Source organism: Protopterus annectens, chromosome 17.part0 (assembly GCF_019279795.1).
Source record: "Protopterus annectens isolate FY-2018-M chromosome 17.part0, PAN1.0, whole genome shotgun sequence".
NCBI classification, from domain to species: domain Eukaryota; kingdom Metazoa; phylum Chordata; order Ceratodontiformes; family Protopteridae; genus Protopterus; species Protopterus annectens.
In genome coordinates this window covers 662,394,641-662,409,566 of record NC_056751.1, presented here as the reverse complement: position 1 = coordinate 662,409,566, position 14,926 = coordinate 662,394,641, and the positions used below count along the sequence as shown (strand labels likewise).

The 14,926-nt window shown below is 39.9% G+C and overlaps 1 protein-coding gene across 1 annotated transcript in view; it reads left to right on the top strand.

Annotated features, from left to right (window-relative positions):
* LOC122791490 (glutamic acid-rich protein-like) overlaps positions 1 to 14,926 on the top strand; it is a 2,133,503-nt gene that overhangs the window by 188,782 nt on the left and 1,929,795 nt on the right. The window lies entirely within an intron of this gene.

Here is a 14,926-nt window from a genome sequence, read left to right as displayed (position 1 = left end):
ATTCAATTGAATTTAATATACTCAATTCATGAGCAACACATTGATGAAGCAATCTGTTTTTTCATATCAAGCTTCATGTCAGTGCTAATCAGCATGGCACCTGTCAAAAAAGCATAACACACATGGAACTTCTTGGTCTCTGTCTTGGATTACTTATGAAATAACAAATTTAACAAAACAATGTGACTGACTATGGAATAATATAATAGTAATTAAGACTACAGACTCATGCATGTAGTGTTGAGAATGCAAAACCAAAAATATTTGTCTATGATTGGCAAACAAGCTACAAAAAAAAAGAAATTATGGAATAGTGTTAATCATCTTCTTCATCCGTAAAAAGCAACCCAACCTAATCCCAGTTCCACCAAGCCTTGGATTCTGCTGTCTTCTTACGATTGTATGAATACTTTATTGACTATATCATCACATCAGTCAACAACCTGGAAGCAAATATATATTCCTTAGGCTGTCATATGTATTCGCCGTTAGGATCATAGGATCATAGGAAGTTACTAGGCTATTGGTGTTGAGGCCTGTACAAGCCTAGCCAAGAATTTAGCCCATGTTCCAACAAGTCAACACCCCATGCCGCTGTCCCGCAGGGACATAGGTGGAATCCCAAGGGTGTATTTTCTTCTCCCCATCCAGTTATCCAGGTTGTGCTTAAAAAAGGTTTAATGACATACTCTGCTTTATGTGGAGAGGGAGTCTATTCCACAAAAGGGGAGTCTCTGGATGTCACAGACCAGGTTGAGGTCACGTGTGTGGGTTACTCGAGTGGAACTTGACTTGCAAATATGCAGCAGTCCCATCAGGGTGGGGTCTGAGATTGCTTTGTATGCCAGACAGAGGTCACCTCTGAGGAGTCTGTAGATGAGTGATTAGAGGGACAGGAATTTTAGCCTATCTGTATAGGGCAGATGTTTGAGGCCCTGGATTTTCCAGATGAGGAATCTCTGTGGTCTCTCTAGCTGCTGCATGTGCTTTGTGAGGTACATGCCAAGAGGGGCATTGTATTCAATAATCTGCCTTATAAGGGAAGAATACAGGGATGGTATGACCACCTTGGCCCTGGATGAGATACCCTTACTAATGAGGAGGGCCATGTAGAAAGCTCTCTGTACAACGGAGGCAATATTGAGCCAAATGTCAGTTTGCTATCACCCTGGGTTCCCAAGACCCTCACGACTGATTGCATGCTTAATACCTTATTATCAATGTGATAATTTGTATTGACATCCTTCTCCCCAAATGGGATGATGATGCATTTTTTGGCATTCAGTTTAAGGCCATGTTTCTGGCACCAGTCATTTGTTTGGGTGAGACCATCTAGAGGATGTCCACATCACTAGGGGAATTGATGATAGCACCCAGCTTGCAGTCATCTGCAAACTTGGTCAGCCATAGCCCACTAGATTTGGCCTGCACCTCAGACAAGTATATCCCACACAGCAGAGGCCTCAAGACTGATGCCTGGGGTACACTGCTTGTTACGGGCCAACTACTTGAGGTGGCTTCCTCTATTTTGACTAAGTACATTCTATCAGTGAGCCAGTTTGCTACCTAGTTGAGAGAGTTTATCTATTATATACCTGAGTGGGGAATAGTATTGAAGGCCTTGGCCAGGTCACGGTAGGTGATGTGCACCATCTTCCCCTTGTCTATGTCCTTGGTGACTGTCTAGAAGATGTCGACCAAATGTAACAGGCATGACCTCCTCTTGACAACACCAAACTCTGTTGGATCAAGTATCTGGAGGTTGTCCAGCATCCATCAAATTTAGTCACGTTATCCTTAGAAAATCAAACCTAAATCCCCGTTAGCAGATGCCCTGCCTCCTATTTGTATAAAACTGATAGTGGATGCTATTGTATATCCTTTTTTGATTAACAGACATTCAATTCAAGAAGCCTGCTTGCCTTAGATCTGGAAAACAGATAGACAGATTTCCCCTTTACACAAAGCTGCAGCCCCCCCCCCCCAAAAAAAAAACCTATGCCAGTTTTTGTCTTACTGCATTTCATTCACCTTTGTCAAAACTCAAGGAAATATGCACCTAGAATCCATTCTAACAAATATATAACTTCCTGTCTACATCTCAGTAATTCTAACTAAAGGCATGGCACAGAAGCCACTCGTTCTGTTTATCATGGATTTCATTAGAAAATAGTTCAGTCAGCTTGGTGCGCTCATCCTGCCTTTGTTTAAAACTTTAAATACTGCTAACCATTGCCTCCTTTTGCATGCACTAAGTAACTGTGGTATCAGTACAACTTTGCTACACTGGGTTTCCAGCTAGCTTAGCTCCAAGACACATGCAAACAGCAGGGGGCATGTTTTCAGATCAACATGAAATAAAACCTGGTGTTCTTCCAGGACTAAGGTTTGCACCATTTCTAGTCCCAGTGTTCGTAAATGGCATGGAAGATTCCTGAGTTCTGCCTGAAGTACTGTAGCATTACAAAGACTTGCCTTCCTAATGCTCTTCCAGTACTGCAAGTACTAAAGTGCTACATTACTAGAAGATTACAGCCAGCTTTTGTGAATGTCAGCAGGGATAAAACAATTCAAATTCCAATAAACTGCTTCCAAGACCAAATTCAAGTTATTTACCTCTAATCACTACTCATCTGAAAGCCATTCAGTATTTTGGCTGGTTTCAAAGGACAAGACCCCCCTCCTGTGCTTATGCCCTCAAAGGCACTTGAGTGTTATATAACAATGAAATCAACACATAAACAATGCACTGTACAAAATAAACCACAGAGTTTTCACTGTGGAGCTAAGAAATACATTATCCTATGAGCTAGGAGTCCATCAGCCAAGTCATATCCTTTACCATCCCTCTTTTATGTGTGCAATGTTCTTGCATATCTGCCTTCATTTCAAAGTGTAAAATTAAAGCACACTGCAAGCATACAATACAATGAATAAACTTGCCTCTATCACTCCATCGTGATACATTCCTTTAAAGTATTTAGTTGTGCATATTTAACCAAATATTGTATAGTACTCTTCTAACAGCTATCAGTATTGTCCTGTACTCTGAAATATATCCTTCTCTTCATAAAGTGTTATAATAGTGCAATCCTACATTTTTTTTCTTCTCCATTAATGCATGCTTAAGTCACATCCACTTGGTCATCTGAGGGCATAATGAGGATTTTGGAACTGTGCACCACCTTGTAATCCAACATCCAGAACATAGGCCATTCAGCCCTGTTTTCCATTCCCTTGAGCCTGAACAGTGCATGTTTCTGCACGCCATACTTTTTCAATATTTTTAAGACTCCTTTATTGTCATTGCACAAGTACAATGAAATTTGTAGCAATCCTACTAACGTGCATTCGCATATAATGAATATGAATAAATAAGAGAATACAATACAATACAATACCGAACAATACAACATAATGTGATGCAATGCAGTAAACAATTAAGTTATTGCACTTGGTATATTGCACATGAAAGGAATACAATAAGGTGCACAGGAATGTAAACACATACCTTATAGTGCAAATGGCTATTTGTACTCAGTGTGAGTATTTAGCATTGTTCAGTTTACGTATGGCTCTGGGATAGAAACTGTTCTTAAGTCTGTTTGTCTGAGATGAAATGGACCTGAACCATCTACCAGAAGGCAGCAGCTCAAACATGCGATGTCCAGGGTGAGAACGGTCTTTCAAGATGTTGGCTGCCCTGCTGAGACAACAAGAGCTGAAGAGTTCCTCCAAAGAAGGCAATGAACAGCCAATGATTTTCGGGGCAGAGTTAATGATACTTTGAAGGGTCTTCCTTTCTGCCGCTGAGCTGTTGGCATATACATGGAAATGCAGTATGTCAGCACACTTTCAGTAAAACAGTGGTAAAAAGACACCAGTAGCTTCTCCTGCAGGTTGTTTTTCCTGAGGATCCTCAGGAATTGGAGTCTTGGTTGTGCCTTCTCAACAACCTCCATGGTGATTATAGACCAAGAGAGATGTTCTGCCACATGTGGACCTAGAAACTTGAAGGTAGGAACCCTTTCCACACAGTCTCCATTGACATATATTGGACTGTGATCTGGGTTGTGCCTCCAAGAATCTATTATGAGTTCTTTTGTTTTGGTAGAGTTCAAGGCAAGGTTGTCCTCAGTACACCATGCAGCAAGTCTTTGAACTTCAATTCTATATGCTATCTTGTCTCCTCCTAAAATACGTCCAACTAATGTGGTGTCATCCCCAAACTTAATGATGGTAATGAGAGGGGACACAGTTGTGGGTGTAAAGAGCATACAGAAGGGGGCTGTGCACACATCATTGCGGGGCACCAAAGGAGAGGTACACACTTAGCCTAACCATCTGAGGAAGGTTAGTCAAAAAGTCTTTAGTCCAATGGCACGTAGGTTCTGAAAGTCCTAGGACAGTGAGTTTAGTGACTAGTCTATCTGGGATAACTGTGTTAAAAGCTGAACAAAGAGCATCCTCACATAACTCTTCTGCTGCTCAAGATGACAAAGTGTGCTGTGTGCAAGGCAGTGGAGATGGCATCCTCCATAGACCTATTTGCTCTATAAGCATACTGATGTGTATCCAAGATAACTGGGAGACTGTCCTTGATGTGTCGCAGAACAAGTTCTTCAAAACACTTCATGGTGACTGGAGTAAGTGACACTGGACAGTAGTGTTGAAACTAATGATGATCAGTTTCTTTGATAGTGACTTGATTGTAGTTGACTTCAGACAAGATGGAGTAGTAGACTTAGACAGAGACAGGTTATAGATCTTTGTGAAGACCCCACAGAGCTGGTCTGCACATACTTACAGCACCCATCCCATCACTCCATCAGGGCCAGAAGCCTTTTTTTGGATTAACTGCTTTGAGCACACATCTCACATTATGCTTTTGTACTGTGAAGATGTGGCTGTAGGAGGCTGGTATAGATGATGTGAGACTGTTGTGGCCTATATGCTGGTGCTTAGGTTTGACTGTCTCTCCTGTTTCCACCTCAAAATGGGCAAAGAAATTAAGTTCCTCTGATGGCAATGTGCTGAATACCTTGCCGTTGTCATTGTGGGTCATTCTTGGTGAAGTGGTCCTCCATCTTCCTTTTACAGGCCTCTTTAGCCTCTCTGATGATTTTCTTTAGGTTGGCTCTAGCCACACTGTAAAAGACTCTATTGCCAGACATGAAGGTGGTATTGTGGTGCTTGAGAAGAGATCTGATCGCCTTCATCATCCAGGGCTTCTGATTAGGGTACACATGAATGTGCTTGCAGACAGTGACGTTGTTAACACAGGTTTTTATGTAGCAGAGTACTGTTGATGTGTACTTTTCCAGATCCTAATCCTCAAAAATGTCCGAATTAGTTGTTTCAAAGCAGTCTGGTCTTTTCTTCTTACAGGAGTGTATGTCGGAGCCAAGAGTATGACAAATGATCTGACTGATCTAGATGAGGCAGCTGTTTTCCCTATATCCATCCCTGATATTTGAGTAGGCCTTGTCACACATGGTTGCACATTTGATGTGCTGATGAAATTTGGTGAGAACTGCCTTTAAGTCTGTCTGATTGAAATCACCAGCTATGATATGAACAGCTACAGGATGGATGTTTTGTTGCAAGTTAATGCTATCAAACAGGTGACCTAGAGCTGTGCAAGCATTAGCATCCAGTAAACAGCTATAACTAACAGCAGTGAATTCCTGGGATAAATAAAAGGGCCTGTATTTGATTGTCATATACTCCAGATCAGGAGCAGCAACTGTATACAATCTTTGCAATGGTACACCAGCTGTTATTCACATAGATGCAAAACTCCCCACCTCTGCTCTTACCTGAGCATTTATTCCTGCCCCACCAAAAAGCTGTGTGACCTGCCAGCTCAATGGTCTCTTACAATTTTGTTCTCAGAAATCTGTAGCTGAAGTTCATCCATTTTGTTTGCAATAGATCTAGCATTAGCAAGAAATATGCTGGGAAAAGGTAGTTTGTGAGGATGTTTCCTTAGCCTTGCATGTAGGCCAGACCTGCAGCCATGCTTTTGCTTACTGTGTCTTCTCCATCTCCACCTCTTGCAGGGGCCGACAACAATCCAAGGAGAGCCTGGTGCTCTTGCTATTTCCTCTGATATGTCATATGTGTGTAATAATTCATTTGTAACAGCCTAAGGGTGTTGAAATCTGATATGCAAAAGATCTTGCTGACTGTGTCTAAGATCAGATTGACTGAACTTAACAGTAAAGAACATACATATGAACACAAAAAAATCATAGAAAACAAGCAGTGAGAAGGAGAGCAAAGAGTTTTTTAACTGTTATCCATGCTAAATAATACTAAATCGTATTAATTCATCAAAATACATTTTTATAAGTATAAAGCAAGACATTTTAGCCTCCTTGTGAGCTTCCTAGTTTGTCTTTAGCAGATTTGTTATGTTTTCCACATTTTCCTAATTTTTCCACATTGCGAGAAGCAGTGTTTTACATTTTGAAGATGGAATGTGGAGAGTTTTGATGTGCAGTCATACATTTAAGCTGCTGTGAGCGTGAAACCTGAACCCAGGCTTGCAATATCTGCATATATGTTGCCCTGAAAGATAAGTTTTAAGGAATGACACTAAGTGCACACATTATGCTGTTAAACTGTAACAATGTAGTCTTATAAGGGATTCTAATGCACACATTATGCTGTTAAACTGTAACAATGTAATGTTTTAAAAGGGAGTCTGATGTGACAGTTGGCACAGAGGATTAAGTCTGTAAATTGTAGTTCCTATGGTGCAGGGTTTAATTTCCTCAGCACGTATTTGTCTGCTATGAGACCTTAACAACCACAACAATTATTTATGTTCATGCTACAAAAATCAGTGACAACTGAAAGGTGAACATCATTTAGGACGAAAATACAGGCAATAACATATACAGCATCATCTAAATACAAGCACCCAGATACTGCCATTTTTAAAGATATCTCAGCACTAATACAGGAAATGATGGTGTCCTGAATTCATGGATACCCTGCTTAACAAAATCTCTGTTAGTGTATGGTGAGATTGTAACCTCTATATCTTCACAAATAGATGGTTATGGTTCCTGGTTCCTTCATAGAAGACAAATAAAAATAGCTTTGTAGTAGCATTTCCTTTGCAGTGGCAATGTTTATTTTGTATGTTATAATGTCCTTTCCAGTGGTGAATAGATGTGCTTTGCCTACGTTCTTCCCTTCCCTGTACAAGGTTGCTGTTATGGCTTCCTTTCCATCGGTCTGATCACTGCCAGTCAAATGCAGGAATACTATCTCTAAACACAGTGAGCTGAGGCTACTGCTAGTACATTTACATTGTCCCAGAAATACACATTATCACTTATTTTATGCACAGATGCTGTCATGGTCATAGGATCACAGACGTTACAAGGCAACTGAGCCCGTGAGCTATTACTGCTCTGCCAGTACCCATTCTGAGTCTATATCAGCTTATCAAAAGCTGATAACAGCAAAAAAAATCTGTGGGCCGTTGTCGGGAGTTTGCTATTTCCTCCACTGTGGTGTGATCTCAGAGTTGATATATTTAAGTAGGGGGTGTGGGTGGCGAAGCCCCCTACTTTATATTGTGTTTTCATTTTTTTTTTGTTTGTTTTGTTTTTGTATAGCCCATGATATTCTCTTTGCAGGTTATATGGGTATACAACGTACAAAGAGACATATTATGCAGAACTTTTGTTGGCCTGGGATTTCCAGAGATGTAACAGGGTACTGCAGGACCTGTGAGCAGTGCCAAAGGGTAGTCAAGGCAGGAGACAAGGTGAAAGCTCATTTGATGCCTTTGCCTGTGATTGAGGAGCCATTTCAGAGGGCAGCTATGGATATTGTGGGGCCTCTGAGAACCCCAAGTTCCACAGGGAAAAATTATATCCTAGTGGTAGTAGATTATGCTGCCAGATACCTGAGGCAATGGCTCTGTCCTCCATTGAGGCAGAAAAGGTAGCAAATGCTTTGTTAGAGATTTTCAGCAGGGTTGGTTTTCCAAAAGAAATACTAACTGACAGAGGTGCCAATTTCATGTCAGACCTGCTGGCTTGTCAGTGGAAGTACTGTGGGGTGAAGCATCTAAAGACAACCCACTACCATCCCAGACTTATGGTCTTGTTGAAAAGTTAATCTCTACACTCAAGATGATGCTACGGGCATTTGCAGAGCAGTTTAAGAGGGACTGGGACAAATATCTGCCCCATCTGTTGTTTGCTTACAGAGAGGTTCCCCAGGAATCCACAGGTTTTTCACCCTTTGAGTTGCTGTATGGGGATAGGGTGAGGGGCCTCTAGATTTCATTTGAGATGAGTGGGAGGGTGAGTGTGAATCCCACAAGGAGTCTGTTGTGGCATATGTCCTAAACCTCAGGACAAAGCTCAGGGAACACATAGGCATGGCCCAGGAGAAACTGGCAGAAGCCCAACAGCAGGAAAAGGTCTGATATGGCAGGAATGCTCGAGCTGGAGAGTATGCTGTAGGGCAGCAGGTAATGGTTCTCATTCCTGTCAGACATGACAAGCTGCAGGCAGCTTGGGAGGGACCTTACAAGGTAGTAAGGAAGGTCAGTGATGTTAACTATATAGTAGAACTGCTAGGCAGGAGGCAGGGGCACAAATTGTACCATGGTAACATGATGAAACCTTACCATGATAAGGAGGCCCTTGTGCTGAGTATTTGCAGTGGAGTGGAGGAGGAGTTTGAAGGAGATCTGGTGACTGATTTCCTCAGTGAGGCTTGAACTGACACCTCAGTGGAGGGGGTATCAATGTCCCAGCAGGTATCTCCTACCCAGTTTTGAGAAATCTAAGCAGTGTTATAGGAGTTTGGGGACATGTTCACTGGGAAACCAGGGTGGACCCACTTGGTACAGCACCATGTGGATACAGGACCCCAAAGTCCTATTAAGCAGGCCCCTTATAGGGTGCCTGAGAGAGTCAAACAGACTCTGAGGGAGGAGATACAGGAAATGTTGGAACTAGAGGTAATTCAGAAGTCCAGCAGTCCCTGGGCCTCCCCAGTTGTACTGGTACCAAAGAAGGATGGCAGCACCAGGTTCTGTTTGAAGTACAGAAAATTAAATAGCCACACAGTCGGATACTTACCCTGTACCTAGGATAGATGAAGCCCTAGAGCACCTGGGTGAGGCTAAGTATCTTACCACCATAATAATCTGGCTAAACCTCCCTTATGTCCCATAATTGATGGGAGGAATTCGATTACATATGCTTGTGCCAAAGTTGTTGATGGCATTTTGAAAAAAATATGTAGCAATGGAACATCAAATCTGTAAAGACTATTGGTCTTTTATGAGAGATATGAACACCCAGGAATTTAAAGTAGAGTATAATTTTTTAACTGTGGACCTAAAAGATCTGTACACAGTTATTCCCCATATTCAGGGAATTGAATGGGTAGTGGATGTCCTGGTGGAAAGCAGAATCCTTAGAGCTGAAACAAGACTAGTTGAGGAATTGTTACTCATTATCTTGGAGAATATTTTTTTTTATGTTCAAGAAAACATATTATTTACAGAAAAGGGGAGTAGAAATGGAGTCCCCATGTGGTGGTAGTTTCACCAGTTTGTTAAAGGCCTTTTGGGAACATCACTTTGTGTTTGCTATGAGTAGTATTAAGAACAAAATTATGTATTACACATTGTTTTTGGATGACATTTTTATGATTATAAATGGAGATGAAATTACAGCTGGAGAAATGGTAGGTGAGATGAATGCTAGTACATCCTTCCTGGAATTTACATTAAATTTTGAAAAGGAACACATTGCTTACTTGGATGTAGAATTATCTAAAGATACTTTAAAATCATGTCATGTATCTAAAATTTATAGAAATAAAACATACTCAAATTAATTCCTACATTTCACCAGCTGTCATCCACAAAATCAGAGAAAGTCTATAGTCAAAGGCCAGTTGGTAAGGGCAGCACGGATGATTACATTGGATCCAGAATTTTTACTAGAATGTAACAGTTTGAAACCAATGTTTATAAGGAGAGGTTATCATGAAACCTTCTTACAGGAAATAATATGAGAGGTTCAAACAAAAAGAAGAGACAGTTATTTTTCACCTATTTTGGGGATACCTACTATATTAGACCATACATTGTGCCCAATTACTCTTGAGGAAAATATTGTTGATATAAATATGGGAGTTACCGATGATAATAGGGACAGAAACAGGTACATGGTCAGCTTAATTACTACTTATACACTCCATGGTGAGTCCAGTAGAAGTACATTGTTAAAATATTGGTGTATTCTGATGGAGGATACAGACTTTCAAACTAAACTAGGTGCCCTCCCAAGAGTAGTGTATAGAAAAGGGTTAAACTTGAAGAAGAGCTTGGAAAGAGGACATAAATTGTACAGTAGGAACCCCGGTATGGTGAAATGTGAAGCGTGTGCTTACTGTAAGTATATAGACATAGTTAAGGACTACACTATTGGGAGTAGACACTTTTTGGCTACTGCTAAGTATGACTGTAATGCTTAGAGTGTGGTCTATTTAGCAAAATGCCAACTATGTCCAGGGTTTTACATTGGTAAAACAGACCATAAATTAAAAGAAAGAATTTATGAACATGTCTACAGTATATGCAGGAATAAGGAAAACAATGCTTTGGCCAGTCATATTAAGGATAACCCCGGGTACCATTTTATATTTAGAGTCATTGACCAAGTAAGGGGGAACCCTAGAGGTGGACAAACCCCCCATTTACTTGAAAGACAAGAGTTATTGTGGCAATTAACTCTAAATGCACATAGCTATCCAGGACTCAATGAGCAATGTTCTGTTATGTGCTTATTGAAATTAAGAAGTTTACTCCACTGATTGCATTAGTGTTTCCCTATATAAGAATGTCTTATAAGGAATACTTTTAACATCACATGTGCTTATATTATCACAGATGGGCTGTGAAGACAGGGAATGGGATAAGGTATTTCCAGATAGGCTCAACGCTGTCAAGCAACGTTTCTCAAGGATCACTTGAAAAACTAGCTTGAGTTCTTGTGGGGGAGAGAATTGTGAAGGCTGCCAGTCCAGCTAGCTGGAATTTTGTAAATCATTTTATGTTATTTGTGAATAGTAATATGGTTTGTATGTTTGTCTTACAAATGTAAGAAAACTGTATGTTATGTACTGAGCTTCAAGAATGTAACCACAGTGTACCCTTCTGGAAAAGAACACAAATGTATATACCTGTACAAATGTATGTTTTCATGGTAGAAGTTGGAACATACAGCGTTAACTTGCAAAACCCTGAGAAAATAAGTTGAAATTGTTTATGACTGTGCTATAAAGTTAGTTAATGCAAAGAGACAAGATGTCTACAGCTAGAGGATTCTTTCTATTGTCTGGAAACAGAAATAATTACAGGTTTCAAAGGTAAAAGTATTTAACAGTTTTACAACTTCCAGTTCCAGGCAAAACTTCTAAGAGATAAGTATTTTTGACACAGAGGTGTCACATAGTGATGTCATCTATCTAACCCAGCAGTAATGTGTATTCTTAATTTAAGAACTGTCTCTCAGAGAAAGTCTGTGCATTTTTTATCTTGTCTTTTGGCCTGTAAACATCCATTCAGCACTTGCATTTCCCTGGCTCTGTAAGATTTAGGTATAGTATTTCTCTTACAGATAGATAAGAATATAGTAAGGTTTCATTTAGATATTTTCTGTATTTATGTGAGACTGTCCTGCAATGTTGTTTTAAAGTATTTCCTGTGACTCTGAACTCTGAATTCTAAGATAGGTTCCAAGGTGAATTTACAGGAAACTAAATTTTTAGGTATAGTGGGGGAAAAATGTGAGTAAGAGGAGTAAAATTCCAAATTCCAATAACACTTCCTGCTAATAGGTTGTCTATATCCTGGGATCATAATGTATGTTATTATTATTATGGATGATTTTAGGCCATACTTTTTAACATCACATGTGCTTATAGTTACCTTTGGTTGGATGCAGTTCTATTATTGTATTTATTGTATTTACTTTAGCACTGCCTTTTTGTATATTGGCTATATTACAAACAGTAGTATGCTATTTTAGTAATTTTAAATATGTATATTTGTGATGTAATATATCTTATACCTGTCATGTGATTTGATGACTATATAAGGAGGAGCTGTTGTGTTTTTAGCTTGTCTGAAGACGTTCGTTTGAATTGAGTGAATGAAAGCACTCACACATTAAAGTTTTTACCTTTGGAGCAGTGGCCCTTATTTGCTTTTTCATTAGTTTTTGGTTATTGTTTTGTTGCTCACCATTGATCTTACCAAGGGTTACTAGCAGGTGCCCTTGACTCCCAGTGCTAGAGAGAGGTCAGCCTTTGTGACTCCTTTCGGCTTGTATGAGTTTACAAAGATGCCCTTTGGGATGAAAAATGCCCCAGTGACTTTCAAGAGGCTGTTAGATCATATCCTAGCAGGAGCAGGAGATTTTGCCATTGCTTACCTAGATAATATTGCCATCTACAGCCATTCCTGGCAAGAGCACCTTCAGCATGTCAGGGAGGTGCTGGGCAAACTGCAGAGGGCAGGATTGACCATTAAGCCTAGCAAATGTCAAGTGTGTATGGCAGAGGTCTCCTATCTAGGACATAGATTGAGGAGTGGTAAGATCAGGCCAGAACCTGCCACAGTGGAAGGAATTCAGGCATGGCCTGCTCCTGTTACCAAAAATCAGGTGAGGGCATTTTAGGGACAGCAGGGTACTACAGAAAGTTCATCCCCAGTTATAGTACCATAGCTGGTCTCCTCACAGACCTGACAAGGAAAAACAGGTCAGATAAGGTAGTGTGGACCCCAGCATGTGAGCAGGCATTCCAAAAGCTTAAAGGAACTTTGCGAGGACCCCCTGTGTTAACCAGTCTAGATTACAGCAAAGAATTTGTTGTGCAGGTGGATGCTTTAAACTATGGGGTGGGGGCTGTACTTAGCCAGATTTCTTCAAAGGGAGAAAAGCACTCAGTGGATTATCTCAGTCATAGGCTTCAACCCAGGGAGGAATGCCATGCAGCTGTAGAAAAGGAATGTCTAGCCATAAAGTGGGCACTACAGAAACTTCAGCCTTATCTATATGGAAAGAAATTCACTGTAGTTACAGACAACAATCCCTTAACATGGCTACATCGAGCCAGCCAGCAAAATGCCAAGTTACTAAGGTGGAGCCTAGGGTTGCAAGCATATATGACAGTGCAGCACCACAGTAGGATTAGCAATGTCAATGCAGATGGGCTGTGAAGACAGGGAATGAGATAAGGTATTTCCAGATAGGCTCAACGCTGTCAAGCAACGTTTCTCAAGGGTCACTTGAAAAACTAGCTTGAGTTCTTGTGGGGGAGAGAATTGTGAAGGCTGCCAGTCCAGCTAGCTGGAATTTTGTAAATAATTTTATGTTATTTGTGAATAGTAATATGGTTTGTATGTTTGTCTTACAAATGTAAGAAAACTGTATGTTATGTACTGAGCTTCAAGAATGTAACCACAGTGTACCCTACTGGAAAAGAACACAAATGTATATACCTGTACAAATGTATGTTTTCACGGTAGAAGTTGGAACATACAGCGTTAACTTGCAAAACCCTGAGAAAATAAGTTGAAATTGTTTATGACTGTGCTATAAAGTTAGTTAATGCAAAGAGACAGGATGTCTACAGCTAGAGGATTCTTTCTATTGTCTGGAAACAGAAATAATTACAGGTTTCAAAGGTAAAAGTATTTAACAGTTTTACAACTTCCAGTTCCAGGCAAAACTTCTAAGAGATAAGTATTTTTGACACAGAGGTGTCAAATAGTGATGACATCTAGCTAACCCAGCAGTAATGTGTATTCTTAATTTAAGAACTGTCTCTCAGAGAAAGTCTGTGCATTTTTTATCTTGTCTTTGGGCCTGTAAGCATCCATTCAGCACCTGCATTTCCCTGGCTCTGTAAGATTTAGGTATAGTATTTCTCTTACAGATAGATAAGAATATAGTAAGGTTTCATTTAGATATTTTCTGTATTTATGTGAGGCTGTCCTGCAATGTTGTTTTAAAGTATTTCCTGTGACTCTGAACTCTGAATTCTAAGATAGGTTCTAAGGTGAATTTACAGGAAACTAAATTTTTAGGTATAGTGGGGGAAAAAATATGAGTAAGAGGAGTAAAATTCCAAATTCCAATAAAACTTCCTGCTAATAGGTTGTCTATATCCTGGGATCATAATGTATGTTATTATTATTATGGATGATTTTAGGCCATTGTTGGACATAATTTCTTGACACAGAAGCAATATTTGTAGTTTCCTTTAGTATATATATATATATATATATATATATATATATATATATATATATATATATGTATATATATATATATTTAAAATCAACCTTAAACTGTCCTCTCTGATTTACATGTTCTAACTATGCTGTTGAGTTTCTTGCTGGCATGTTTCAATGTGATCTTACAGTTGGGGGTGGGAATCTCCTGCAACCTGGTATGCAGTTTATTAATATGATAGCGACACCAGAGATGTTTATTCTTGAATTTACCATTACCCTTTTAGGTATTGGTAAGCAGCTGTTTAGGTGCTACCAAAAAGTGAAGGCAAATGTCCACTTGTGGGGAACTGGGAATTTTGCATTGACTTTCTACAAGTTGAAGTAGGTTTACTCTGGAGAATTCACTAAAGATGGTCTTGTGTGGTGGAAAGATACTACCACAAGGCCTGACAAGGAAGGCTAATTCGTGGTCAGATATAACCAGGGATGAGGAAATGCATGGTGAGGTACAAGCAGACGTGAGGTTGTAAATGGCCAGGTCAAGGATATTGAGCCTCTAGTGAGCAGTTTTACAATTTCCTTCAGTGCATTGACATTAACAAGTCAAAAACACTAATCATACCCATTTTTAGA